The sequence below is a fragment of the Hypanus sabinus genome, chromosome 18 (assembly GCF_030144855.1).
Source record: "Hypanus sabinus isolate sHypSab1 chromosome 18, sHypSab1.hap1, whole genome shotgun sequence".
Taxonomy (NCBI): domain Eukaryota; kingdom Metazoa; phylum Chordata; class Chondrichthyes; order Myliobatiformes; family Dasyatidae; genus Hypanus; species Hypanus sabinus.
Genome location: NC_082723.1, coordinates 10,180,834 through 10,196,399, shown reverse-complemented (window position 1 = coordinate 10,196,399; position 15,566 = coordinate 10,180,834).

Below are 15,566 nucleotides of genomic sequence, written 5' to 3'. Positions count from 1 at the left end.
CCAGATTCCCTTGTCAACAGCGGAGAAATCACAGCTGAACCTGAGCATGTAAACCATAGTAAGCCTCAGTTGTACAAATTGCTACTGTGTAAACCGAGTTTGCTTAATCGGATTTGATGGAGAGATAATTGCTTGACCGCAGTCATGAAGAATTGATTTGAATATCTTTCAATCCATTACAATACACACAAAAGACTGGTGGAACACAGAAGGCCAGGCAGTATCTTTAAGGAGAAGCACTGTAGACGTTTCGGGCCGAGACCCTTCGTCAGGACTCCTGACGAAGTGTGTGTGTTGTTTGAATTTCCAGCATCTGTAGATTTCCTCGTGTTTGCTTTTCAAACCATTAAGTCCTTCTGAACGTCTGCTACAGAAAGGATCTCGTAAACTGCAAAAGGTTCTAAATTTTGTCAGTCCCATCATGAGAACTGGTCTTTGTAATTTCCAAGACATCGTCAAGGAGCGCTGCCTCAAGGAGGCGGTGTCACTCATTAAAGAGACTCCCTTCACCAAGGACATGGCATTTCCTATTGGTAACATCAAGAAGCCGTTACAGAAGCCTGAAGGCACTCCCTGTGTATCCCTTGCTGTCTGTTTCCTGTTCAGACAATCTACAGCATTGTCCCGAAATGGAACGATGTTGTTCATATTTTTTTCTCTGTAAAGGACTGGTGATTAATTCAGTTCACCAGCGGTTTAATTTTGTTCAGGTTTCCTGCAGTCCCGATAGCTTTTGATCATCTTAAGTGTGAGAATATCTGGGAGTAATTTGCTATGACAAAGTAATTTCTGAATTGCATTAACCCTATTTTTTTCACATTGTTTTCATACACTGTAGGTTCAATTAACGGTTCTGCAAGACAATGGCAGTTGCACAACGGCAAAATGTGCTTGCATTTGAAACTTAAAATGCAACGCTGCAGTTAACACAACTCTGAACCGAATAGAAAATAACACAGAAGCACACATACGGCATCATCAACGCAAAGGGGAGTACACGCACGTTCTGAGGTCGAAGATACTTCGTTATAACTAAAAAGGCAAACGGTTCTTTGTAATGATACCAAGCAATAGCGATGGTCTGAAATCATGCTCATATTCTCTCACTGAATGAATGTGGGATCCAATCAGGAGGGACGTTGGCATTCACAATGCCATGAGTGTGATCATAAGACCATAAAATATAGGAACAGAAGTATGCCATTCAGTCCATACAGTATGCTCCGCCAATCAGGCATGGCTGATCCAATTTTTCAGTCATCCCCACTCCTCTGCCTTTTCCACAAACCCTCTGATGTCGTGACTAATCAAGAACCTATCTACCTCTGCCTTAAATGCACACAATTACTTGGCGTCCACAGCCGCTCAGAGCAACAACTTCAGCAGATTCAACATCCTCCGACGAAAGTAATGTATCCGTATCTCTGCTTAAAATCACCCTTCAATCTGTTCAGGACTTTTAACATTCCGACTGTTTCTATAAGAACCTCCCTCATTCTCTGGAACTCCAGGGAGTACAGCCCAAGAGCTGCCCTTCAATTCCTGGAATAATTCTCGCGAATCTTCTTTGGACCCTCTCCAATGTCAGTATATCGTTTCTAAAACAAGGAGGTCAAAACTGCGTGCAATACACTATGTGGTCTGCAAACTACCTTATAGAGCCTCAGCATCACATCTCAGCTCTTATATTCTGTACCTTTAAAAACGAATGACAAATTTGCATTTGTCGTCTTCAGCACCATCTCAGCCTGTAAGCTAACCTTATGGTATCCAGCACAAGGCCTGCCAAGTCCCTTTGCATTTATGCATTTTGTATACTCTCCCCATCTAAATAATAGTCTGCCCGTTTATTTCTTCCGCGTGCACTTTCGAACATTGTATTTCATTTGTCACGTATTTGCCCATTCCCCTAAACTATCTAAGTCTCTAAACACTACACGCTCTTCCACCTATCATTGTATGATCATCAAATTTAGCCACAAGTCCAGTAGTTCCATACTCCAAATCATTGTCATACATCGTAAACTGCAGCGGTCCCAACAGCGACCGCTGTGGAACTCCAGTGCTAATCGGCAGCCATAAGATCTGTTTTTTGCCGAACAGCCAATGCTCCACCCATGCTAGTAACTCCCATGTAATTCTATGGTTCTTATCTTGCTGAGCACCCTGATGTGCGGTAACTTGTCAAAGGCCTTCTGAAAATCCAAGTACAACATTTCTACTACATCTTCTTTGTCTACCCTGTTTTCTACGTTCATCAAATAATTGCAATGGTTTAGTCATGCAGGATGTTTTTCTTTCAAGAAACCATGCTGGCTTTGGCCTATCTTGTCATGTGCCTCCAGGTATTCCGTAATCTCATCCTTATCAATTGATTCCAGCAACTTCCCAACTACTGATATCTGCTAACTGTTCTCTGGTTTTCTTTCTGCTGCCACACACCCTTCTGAAATTGTAACGTAACATTTGCAATTTTCCAGTCATGCGGCACAATGCCAGATTCTTTCGACTCTTGAAAGATCATTGTTAAAGGCTCCACAATCGCTCCGACTAATTCCTTCAGAACCCGAGGGTACATTATGTCCGGTCCAGAAGTTTTATTCTCAGCCATTAAGCTTCCTGAGCACCTTCTCATTTGTGAATTTCACTGCACATACTTCACGTCCATGACGCTCTTAAATATCCGATATACTGCAGATGTGAAGAACATTGCAAAATACGCATTTAGTTCCTCTGCCATCTCTGTGTCTCACAGTACAATATCTCCAGCTTCATTTTCTATTGGTTCAATATCTACCTTCAACTCTCTGTACTTTTCAATACTTAATAATGTTTTTAGTTTTTTTTTATTAGTAGCGAGCATCCTTCCATACTTCATCTTTCCGTTCCTAATGACCTTTTCCTTTTGGTTTCTTCTCTTATTTTTCGCAGAAACTCCAGCCATTGCTATTTTGCTATCCTTCCTGTTGGTGTCCATTTCCAGTCACCTTGTTCTGTTCTCTTCTCATGCCATTGTGATTTCATTTACTTCACTCAGACCAACACATTGGGATTTATTTTCTCCTTATCAATTTGCAAAGTAAACACCATCGTACTCTGATCACTTTTCCCTAAGGGTTCCTTAACCAGAAGCTCTCTTATCACCGCCAGATCATTGTGCATCACACAGTTCAGCACAGCCGACCCCACAGTCCGCTGATCAACATGCTGTTCTAAAAAACGATCATTTAGACATTTCACAAATTCCCTCTCTTATGGTCCAGTACTGACCTGGTTTTCTCAATCGAGTTTCATGTTAAAGTCCCCAAACAATATCATGACATTACTCTTCAGACACTGCCTTCAGAAATCTCCTGCTGCATTTTGTAGTCCGCATTCGGATGTTGCTTGGAAGTCTTTGTAAAACTGCCAGTAGGTTCTGTCATACGGGAGGCTTTGGAACGGAACCAAATATAGACACGGACACTGAAGTTTTAGGGAGAGGACTAGGTGTATCAAGAATACAAGGGAAGTGGGGTCGAAACGACATTAGATAAGACACAGTCTCTGGACGAGACTGGGATACAGGGCCTTGGCTAAAACTAGACTAGGAAAGTGGTACCTGGACGAGGAACTAGGGACCGGGAACATGGAACTAGGAACCTGGACAAGGACTTCGAGCCAGAGACTGGTCAGGGAACCCGGATCTGGGTCTTGACTCGGGCTCGGAGGCGAAGACTGGACGTGACAAGGCAACAGGACTGGACGCGGGGGCAGGACGCGGGACACCAGGGCTGGAGGAGGACATGAAGCTCAGACTAGGTCTTGGTCGAGGGAGAGCAAAGCAGAGGCGGGGAGAGGCGTAGCTGGACACGGACACTGGCCCTGAACGAGACCAGGACTCAGGGCCTGGGCTATGACATGGACACGGACTGGAACATTTACGAAGCCTTGCACACGGACTGGAATCTCCACGGAGCCTTGGACTGGAGCACAGGAAAACAGAACACAGAGCCAGGGCCCTCCTTGGGAACAGGACGTAGGGCCGGGACTCATACACGGACACTAAACACAGGGACACAAAGCGACAATTCCAAGCTCAACGATAGATAGTTCATTCTGTTGGCGTGGCAAAGCTGTGGTCTGACTCCAACGGCTGAACTTGACGGCGATACGGGCGAGGATGCAGACGAGGTTGTCGGCAAGGCTTCAGATATGGGCAGTCGGCAAATTTTCAGGCGTGGGTAGCAGGCAACGATTCAGGCGAGAGTAACAGGCAACAATTCAGGCGAGGGTAGCAGGCAACGATTCAGGCGAGGGTAACAGGCAGGACTACAGGCGTAGGTATCATGGAAGGCTTCAGAGGGAAGGAAAGGAACTGTTCAGCCTCAGCTGAACGGCAAAGACGGCCTGACTTACCCCACGGAGGCAAAGACAGGAATGATCACATGCCATCATAGGGTAACGGCAAGACCGACCTAACTTACCCCACAGAGGCAAGTATGGGGTACCGACGTGCCAAAGCAGCAACCACACTCGAGCCCAGGATCACTTATATTCCAGCCACAATATAAGAATCAGGGGACTGATTAAGCACCACTGAATCAACAGACAGCCAGAAGACCGGGAGTCCAAGGTCCACGGATTGGACCATAAACCGGAATGCGGACTTCACGGAACGGACCATGACATGTTCGTGTTACCCTTGCCATTTCTTAACTCACCCCAGACAGACAACACACCTTTCGATCCTATATCATCCCTTTATAATGATTTAATATTATTTTATATACACATGACCAAAACCAACTGTTCTGACCACTACCCAATCTTCACGCCACACCATAGATCCTTGATCTAGGTATGGGCAGTTTCCTAATCCCTTACTTCCTACAGGACTCATCACCTCTTATTCATATTTCGCAATTAGCTGAGGTTTCCTGACTACTTCGAAATAAGACGGAATCCAGGGAGACTAACAACAGCTGTGGTGCAAGATAGTTTGCCAAGATATTGAGTTTGATCTATGTTAGTTCTGACGACATCATTCTGTATTTTCTTACCCACAGATGTCTCTTGATCCGTTCAATCGTTCTGGTGGCTGTGCCGACTGTCATGTATTTACATTTTTATGTAGGGGTTTGAAATCAGAATGCTATCCCAACATGACAGTAATAATCTATAAACGGCCAAATTTCTTACCCTATCTTTCACGGCGAGTGGAAACCTTGTGTTATTTCGATTCCCGGACAGCCCGGATCAATAAAGACAGGGTGTACCCAGAGAAAAGTAGCTTGATTTACCTGCGCAGATTACTCCGGCATAGTCGGATCGAAGATTGTTGTAGAAAATCCATTCTTCTGATTCACATTCCCGCAGAGCAGGCTCGGTCCCGTCGCAGGTAACATTATAGGTTACAATGCTGTAAAGATACTTTGCAAAGTGATCTTCGTGTGGGGCTTTCTGCGCGGCGCCGCAGTTCAACTCTCTGCACACAACAGTTGCATCCAGCAGATCCCAGCCGGAAACACCGACAGGTCTCCAGTACCCCTTATAGTTCACTTCCAGTCTCCCGGCGCATGGACTGTCTCCTTCCAGTCTCACCTTCCTACTTTCTGGAATAAAAAATACACAGATTAATCGTTAGCACAAGAGTTTTTGAATAGGCTGTAAATGTTGAGCAACAGACAGAAAATGCTGGCGGATCTCTGCACATCAGTCGGCATCCATCGAGAGGAGCAGAGAACACAAAATACGAACATTGACTGTTCACGCTGAGGAATGGCCTAAGCGCGAAGCATCCATTGTTTGTTGATTTCCACATATATTTTATTTAGATACTGTATATATTTGTTCATTATATAGGCAAACAGACAAGCAAACAAATAAATAAATATATAAGCAGTTAAATTGATCAATTAGTATTTTATATATATACGCATTGGTATGTTGGCATATCTGAAAGCAGGTTAAGTGAACTCAGCCTTTTCTCCTTGGAGCGACGTAGGATGAGAAGTGATCTGATAGAACTGTATAAGATGATGAGAGGCATTGATCGTGTGGATAGTCAATGGCTACTTTTCAGGGCTGAATTGGCTGCTACGAGAGGACACAGGTTTAAGGTGCTGGGAAGTACCGAATATATGTCAGATGTCAGTTATTCACGCAGGGAGTGGTGAGTGCGTGGAATGGACAGCGATAATGTAGGCGGATACAATGGGGCCTTTTAAGAGAGTTTTGGAGCTTAGAAAAATAGAGGGCTAAGGGTAAGCCTATAATTTCTAAGGTAGGAACATATTCGGTACAACATTATGGGCCGAACGGCCTGTATTGTACTGAAGGTTTTCTATGTTCTGTCTGTCCATCTATTTGTCTATTTCGCGGCAGCTATATGATTATTTGTTCATTTAGTTGCTTGTTTCCTTATTTCCTGCTGTCATCATTATTTAGTATTATTTAAAATCGATCAATAATTGCAAGCATAGATGTATCAGGAGAGATGGGAAAAATCAAAAGCACCTGACAGCCACATGGTGGTAGTTGCACCAACGAACTGCGAGAGAAAGTAGTTGAAACAGTTAAAGACACGCCACTTTAAATCCACTTCGACAGATAGCAAGACAGAACATGTTAGCAGAGATATAGGACACGATGTGTCAAATCAGATTAGATGATCGTGTTGGCTCTCTTGTATTGGTTAGCGGAAGAACTGTTGCAGTGCTGAATTACAGGATAATTAACGGCTGAAAATTCTGGAATTTGGAGCAACTGAAAACAATTTGGACGAAATGAGGAAACGGTCATCATCTGCTTCACATTGAGTTTGACTTTGATCATCACATTCCAGACGTTTCTGGTTCGAGTCTGTGCAGTCCAGACGGCGAAAAATTAATGAGCGGCTGAGATGCTGGTGCAGGGGACAGGGCTTCAGTTTCTTCGGTAATTGGGATCACTGCTGGGGGAAATATGATTTGTACCAAAGTGGCGGGTGGCCCCTGAACCCGAAGGGTGTCGATATCCTCGCGGTTAGATCATTTGCTGACTGCTAGGAGGCAGCGAGGGGAAAAGCCATTTCAGGTGGCTGCCATTGTCCAGTGGTGTTTCGCAGGGATGAGTTTCTGGATTGCTTATTTACGCTGTATGTCAATGATCAAGATGATGAAATAGATGGCTTTGTTGTCAGGTTCACAGATGAAATGAAGATTGGTGGAAGGACAGGTAGATTTGAGGAATCTTGCAGGCTGCAGAAGGACGTAGACACATTTGGAGAACAGGGAAGAAAGTGGCAAATTAAATACAAAGATGTAAAATGTATGTTCATAAACTTTGGTAACAGAAATAAAGGTGCAGACTATTAACTAAACGGGAGAAATTGAGCGGTAAAGGCACCTGGGAGTCCTGGTGCAAAACACCCGAAAAGGTTACCTTGCAGGCTGATTCGGTGGTGAGTACGACAAACGCATTACTTTCCTCTAGCATCTTCATTTCCAGACGACTAAAAACTAAAAGCGCAGGGATGTAATGCTGAGCCTTTATACGCCACTGGCGAGGATTCACCTTGAGCACTGTTAACAGTTTTGTGCTCCCATTCTGAGAAAAAGATTCGCTGGTATTGAAAAAGGCTCAGTGGAAGCTGCGACGATGAGTCCAGGAATGAAGGATTCTCACAAAAAAGGTTTAATTCCACGGATCTGTTCGCGCTGTAATTTAGGATGGGGAGGGGATCTCATGGAAAATTGCGATTGAGAACATGCGAAAAGGACGTTTCTCGTGTCGGAGGACTCTTGGACAGGAGGGAGCAGCTTCACGAAATAGGGACGGCCATATAGATCAGAGATGCTGAGAGGGAGGTAAATATGTGAATTTATTACGAAAGACTGCTCTGAAAGCCAGATCGTTGGGGATATTTAAGTCAGAACTTGATCAGCTCTTGGTGGATATGGCAAGAGAACTTACAGAGTGAAGGCGGGGTAGTGGAACTGAGGAGGGGGGAAATGATTAGCCGTGACTGAATGCGCAGCAGACATAATGGATCAAATAGTCTATTTCTGCACCTATGTCTCATGGTCTCCCACCACAGATGCTGTTCGACCTGGTCATATGATCGTGTACTTGTGCAAACTGACAAATATGCTTACGCTGTTTAACATCAGTACAGGAGACGCCGAGGACTTTCTGTTCGAGTATTGATATTAGTGATATGCAGGAGGACATCAACATCGCGGGACCACCGATATAAAAACCGGACTTTTACCTTTGCAAACAACACCAGCATCCTGACTGTGTGAATACCCAGTGTCACCCCATGGGTCTGATTTACACTCCTGAAGAGCGGCCTCGCTCCCACCGCACTGAACGTTCGTCGTGAAAACAGGTCCGGATCCTTCCCCATAGCGACCATAATAATAGGCTCTCAGTGCAGCGCCGCAGCCCAGCTGCCGACACACCACATTCGCGTCCGGCATATCCCAGGAATTACCATTCACAGTCCCCCAGTTTCCTTTGTAGTGAATCTCCAATCTCCCATCACATCGGCTGCCGCCATTCGCCAACCTCAACTTCACGTTTTCTGGAAAATATCAGAAAATAACGATCCACTGTAAACAACGGTTTGAGCTGGGGGCATTGGCGCTCGGCGCATCGCGTATGCTACTGAACAACGCCTGAAATTTACAAACTCTGCATGCAAAACGTACGATCAAGCGTGGGATCAGGATAGGGAAACCCCTTTTGAGCTGCTTAAAGTGACAGAAAACAAGAAACTAGTTGACGACTCAGAGCTGGAGGCAGTCTGTCCTCCCAGGAAAATAATGGGGTCACTCCCCAAAAGACAAGGGCATATCCATTCTTCGGAGAGCGGCTGATCTGCTAATCTGTCACTGTCCTACTGCACACAGTCAACATGTATTGGGTAATAGAATCTAAACTTTGTTGGAAAAATTCGAACTGAGACTTCGCGTGTCGTCAGCATCAGGCGTAAGAGGATGAATTTCACAATCAAAGTTTATTTAATCTTGGGGAAAAATAACGTCAGGGAAAGTAATTTCTCTGTTATCACTGTCTGGAGATGACTAATTATCATTCCAAGTAGAGTAAAATCCTATTTTCTAACCGGAAAGATACTGGCATGGGCAGAGGAATGACTGACAGGCAGGATGCAGCGTCTGCGAACAAAGGTTGCCTTTTATTTTAGTTGCCAGTGGTGATCCACGTGGGTCAGTATTGGGGCCGCTACTGTTCATATTGTTTGGCAACGAATTAGATAATAGAACTTATGACTTTGCGGCAAATTCTCACGATGATACGAAGATAGTATGAGGAGCAGTTAATGCCGAGAAAGCAATGTGATTGCAGAAGTAACGTAGACCAATTGGAAAATCGGGCAAACAAGAGACTGATGAGACATTATGTATGAGAATGCATTTTGATAAAACGAGCAATGGAGCAAATTATTATCTAAATGGTGAGATCACGTAAAACTCAATGTTTTTTGCAGGACTCGTGCAAGATTCCCAGAAGGCTAATTTACAGATGCAGTCTGCGGCATAGAATCAAAATAGGCCTTTATTTCAAGGGTATTAGAATAAAAAACAATGAAGTAATACTGAGATTTTACAAGACACTAGTCAGGCCCACTTGGGGTATTGTCAACGCTTTGGGCCGCATATCTCAGAAAATATGTGTTGTCATTAGGGAGAGTACAGATGAGGTTCACGAGGGTGATCCCCCACGAAAAATTGGATTAAAATATGAGGAGCGTTTGGTAGGTTTCCGTCTGTACTGACTGGAATTGAGAGGATTGCGGAGCGGCAGAATCTCTTTGACTCCTACCGAATGTTGAATGGACGAGGAGAATGAGGAGAGAAACGAGGAGAGGATGGTTACTATAGCGGTGTATCTTGAACTAGAGCTTACAACCTCAAAATTGAGGGGTGACGTTTTAAAAGAGAGGTAAGAGGGGATCTTTTTAGCCAGACTGTAGTAAATCTCTGCCCATGTTCTGCCACAGGCTTCGGCAGAGGCCGATCTTGGTTATATTTCAAGCGGAAGTTGATAGTTTTCTGATTAGTCAGGGAATCAAAGGTTATGGCGAGAAGGCAGGTGTCTGTGGTCGGGTGTGATCCAGAAACAGATATAATGGAACGGTAGAGCAGACTCGATGGGTTCAATGAACTAATTCTGCTCTTAAGTCTAATGGTGCAGTTACCTGTCAGCTGTTGTTTCAATAGCAATTTGTTGTAATTGCCCAGCCCTCTGCACAGTGAAAAGTAAGCAAAGTTACCTGACGGTTCCGACTGACAATCCCCGAAGCGGCCTGAAATGAGAAATGCAGAATTAGATTTGTTTGGGAAGTAGTGAGATTAGGTTGTGTGGTCGTAGGATGTTAGGCGGGATATTCAGCAGAAGAGTAATAAAGAGAAAAACACAAGACAGATTAAGCTGTATCTGCGGAAACGAGTTATTTATATTTCTTTTTTTTTTCTTTTCATAGATATTGCGCATTCTGCCTGAAAGTTGTGGATTTCCCAATTCTTTGGTGTCCCTACTTCCTTGGGTGTTTCCATTTGTACGGCAGTCAACTATTAAACATTTTATAGAAAGTACTTGAAAGGAGGTAAGAAAATAATCGTCGCATTTTCAACGAGAATCTAAATCATGATTTAAACGAAGACAGGGAATGAGAATATAAATTCCATGCACTGAACACAAGAATACGAACTGCAAAACAAAATGTTTAGTTGCATTTCACTTGACGCGGTATGAAAAGGAAAGATAAATATAAAATTTGATATATAATGTAATATAAGATCATAGATAACGAGTCACATTCCATCATTGTATGGTGGATTAAAACTGCAAATCTTGGAATGATTGAAGAATAAAACCAACATTATTAATAAATATTCACTATATTACAGAATGGTTTCAAGGTTGTAAAACGTTTCCAAAATCGGAGTACATTTTTCAAATTCCTTCACTTGAATATGAAACATGGTGGCAGAAAAAGGTATAACTAAAAAATACAGTAATACAGTTGTGCACAAGCCTTCAGCCAGGAACAACGGCAGCTTTGGGTGCTGCGCACATTCACTGAGTAATTCATTCCGGACGCCGATGCGTAGAGTTCTAACATCGACTTTCTCCAGTTCTAATCACTTCCAATTTTTAATCTGTTTAGGATATCATTTGATAACAGCCGCTGGTTTGCGGAGGGATGATTTCTGAGATGACACAGCTCCCTTAGTGCAGTTGCAATTACAGAGTGAACCATTTCACAAAAAAATCTCAATAGGAGGTTTAAATTTGTAGGTTCATGTAATTAATGGAAACAGTTCTCTAACGTCAGTGATTCCAACGAGAATCTGCTCAAACAACGAAATTTGAAAAAAAAACATTTTCAATGAAACTGCAAAGAAAACAAAAGTCAGTGATCTATTTTCACCGTCGTAAATTGCGAAGTAATCTGCCTTTTTCCTGATCCATTCAAACATTATACTCTAATCATACAAACAAATTATTCTTTCCTTTATACAGGAAATTAGTACTGGAAATATATGTTTCAATATTGCGTAATCATAAAGGTTTTTTCTGTGTTTTTCTTTCCATTCCAGTCAATATTCAGTAGGATTGTTATAAACGTGCGCATGTAAACAGTTTATTAATTTCGTGTGGGTATATATATATATGTTCGTTGCCCAATATATACTCACCGGTCCACATATACATCGTCGTCAGTGCCATGACAGTGTGCAGCATTATTGAGATGGTCATATAGAAAGGTTTCTCCAGAATGTTAAAGGAGCCGGTAATGCAGACAGCTAAGAATCTCTCCAAAGCCTTCTCACTCGCCACTTGATCTGAACTTTTTTTTCCCGAGTACTAAGTATTTCTTTCTGTACTGTCAAATTACACATACTGAGTTGTGAACTGCAATTTGCAAAAACGCACCAATGAGATAAATCTTGCCCTTTAATGGACATGATGGGCCATCGTCTTTCATTCGCTGTGAGAAACCAGTGAGCTGTGAGAAACTAAAAAGGCCATGAATCACCGACCCGATGTGTGCATCGAAACATATCCAGTCCTGTAACTTTGTTTTAGATCTGGTAAGCTTTCTCTGAGACCAGATTACTCACCTCCCATTTTCCCAACATCATGCTGTTGGGCACATTGATAATTTGCTCAACGATCCTGTCCCGACTCACAGTATCATGAGTTGAATGACAGTATCGTAGCTTGTTGAATGCTCTGTAATTCACGTTCCTTGCTGGAGCTTCCGGTGCCGAGATGGCAGTGGAGGTAGCGATACAGAAATACTTCATTCTGTCGTCAATCTGACCAACTATGTCTCACGATTTCAGGCGGAATATTTTCTGTTATCTCGATGCAAAATCACCAAATAAATAATAAAGGAGTGTTGTATACCATTCTTTGATGATACATGGAACTATCCGAAACCTATCTCTCCAAAACGGAAATTCTTTCGCAGGAATTCATTAATCTCCAGGAATATTAGAACATACTCCAGAACTTATTATGTTATTTTTCGCGTCTGAAAATGATTGTGAGTCCCATGAGACTGAGTTCTCAGTTTCCCTCCTTATTTTTGCTAGATGCTATTTTCCCGGTAGTTTACTCCATGGAGATGCTCTCGCTCAATCAGTCTCGCACCTGAATCAAGTTTCTGATATGCCTCAGTTCACTGACTTAGTCCTTCTCCATAATTTAGCGTGAGCTGCAAACTGATGCATAGAAGAATTTAGAAACAGGCTGATGGCAGACATTATTTTTTTTTTCAGTGAGAGAAATCAGAATACGAGGAGACAAAGAGGCACCAATGTGATTGCAAATGTTGACTAATTGAGCAAATGAAGCAGGTATAACTAACATTATATAATTAAAATGTAAGTAAGGATTTGCTTGTAATAAAAAAGGGAAGGTCCGCGGTATAGTGGCAGCTATTTTGATGAATTTATGATAGATATGCGGCTAGTAGTTTAAATAACGGGAATAAATATCAACAGTCACTAATGACATCAAAGTGCAACAGTTTTCATTTCAACTACATCGTAATGCCTCTGAAGATCTGCGACTGGACATACTTGATCAGGCATCATCTTCAGCGATACAGAAAGCCAGATATCTGTTATCAGATACCATACTTCATTATAAAGGGCAAGGTGCAACAAGGTAACAGCAAAATAAATTGTTTCTTTTTCTATTCATTTGTTCATCTGGTTGGATTTTACTTTATTGCATGAACAGTAATGACACTCCGTAGAGTGATGTGATCCTTCTGCCAGGTTTGGGAGATGACGGAGCAGACAAGCGTCTCTGAAGATTCCGTCTGAAGTTGTATGTTCACATGCAGCTCTTCGGAGGCATGATGCGGTGGTTGCAATGAAAGCTGGAACCATTGACCAGCTGGAAGCAGAGATTAGTCGAATCAGGTATGTAGCAGGCCATTATAGATTTGTGTCTGACGGAGGATGTGTGCGGCTTGCATGCATTGATGGGGATATGCAGATCAGAAACAAATATACAATGTTATTGTTGATATAATCTGTTATAAATAATATGTTGTTGATACACAGGTCACCTCAGGAAAACTAACAGCAACAGTCACACAAAGGAACCAGGTCGGCCATTGTTGAATTGCAAGGCAGACAAAGTCCAGTCGAGAAAATGCGAGAGGGAATTCTAAATTCAGCGGTACAGGAAGAGATTTCTACGATCGCAAACCAAAATTCAGACTGATATGTTGCCTCACCTGTTCCAGAATAAACGATGTCTCTGAGGAGGCACAAAATATTCTGATGGAGATAGTGCGCTGCGTTGTTTCCTCTTTCATTTTGAAACCAAAGTAATAGCCATGAAGGAATCTCTAGATCTGCTAACTTAATTTCGGGAGTTAGCCTGGAGTAAAATGGCAGGAAAGCCAGAGTTGCATTCAATGTGTTACTTTCCGTACCATTTGCTAACGATGTAAATAATTGGAATAGAGTGCGGAACGGGGGCTTCAGAGATTTTTGCTGATAGGCGTTTCTTGAAGAAGCGGGGAATTGTGCAGGAAAAATGGGCTGCAGCTAAACAGGAAGGGTTCTATGTTTCATTGATTGTATTTATCAGTACAGACGGCCTGACAAATGAATCTGAAATGAAAGGCAGACAAGGAGCGCTTAAGGTATATAGTGGGCGTTATAGATTGAAATAAGTTTATCTCTATACAACGACTATCATAGGTTAGGCTGATGATTCAGAACCGAGATTAATTCTAATGTAGCGTTCACTCCATGATAGAGCCATGGCTGATATTGGGACTAGTCTGTCAATATGATAGAAGTGATAGGATGGGAAGTAACAATATTAGAAAAGTATTGCGGGTATATAGAGAAAATGTTACTGCTCTACTGAGAGAAGACAATCACCCCCTAAGGCAAAGTAGGTAAATCTGAAATCAGTCACACTTGTGTAATTATTTTATTAATTCCCAATATCCAGTAGAAGTATAGGAGCATATCTGCAGACAAATTATGACTCATTTAAGTGAGTCAAATGTGTTGTCGTGATTAATTTTACTTTACCGATATTGATGGACACAGCATTGCTGCAAAACGAAGCAAACAAACAAATCAAGAATCAAACTTTTTTTGAGTCAGAGTTTTTCAGCTGTATCCAGGAGTGTTTTTTTAAGCGTGTGACAGTACTGGAGTTTCCATTTGGGAAATGAAAGTGTAAGGGTGACTAAAATTTCTGTGGAAGAACACATTAGAATGGGCGGTCATAATTCATTCTATTTCAATGCAGTAAGAGATAAGGGCGAATTTGGTACCAACCAGTAGAATTGAATAGGCTCAAGGTAAATTACAGCAGTGACTGAGGATACTGGAAATGTAAATTGCGAGCAGGTGACATTGGAACGTCAACATTTGACTTATGGGAAACCATTGACTATATGACCAGAGGTCAGGTAAGGCACGTTCAGTGAGATTGAAAGATACTGATGGTAAAGTAAAAGGCCTTAGGTGACAGACGAAATTGTGGTTCTAGTCACTAAGGGGTGGGGGGTGGGAAGAAAAGCATAGCTCATGAAATCGGGCAAGGTATTTAAGAGGTATATAGAGAACTTTATCAAGGAAGAGAACCTCCAAAAGTTACAGAACGATCTTAACAACTTGCTCAAGAAGAATCCTAACTACATACGTTGCAGATGCAGAACAAGAGACTGACAATGGAGCGGGTATTACTGCTGAAGGAGCATGGAAGTAATTTGTGTTAGGAGTCAGAGGATGTCGGCAAAGTACTAAATTAGTTTTCTGCATTTATATTCACGAAGGGAAAAGATGCAGGGAAAGTGAGATCAGAGTATGTTATTAGAATAAGCTGCTGAATTTTGAAACAAAGAGGTAGATGTTATTAAGAGTTTTGAAGGACATTAAGATAGACACATTCCCTGGCCCAATATGACTTATCCTACCTTATGAAGATTCGCGTGGGAAGAACGTTGCGGAAACGATGAAGATATTTGTATTTACTGTCCATTCAGCTGAGCTGCCAGTGAACAGGAGCACAACAGTAAAGAATGG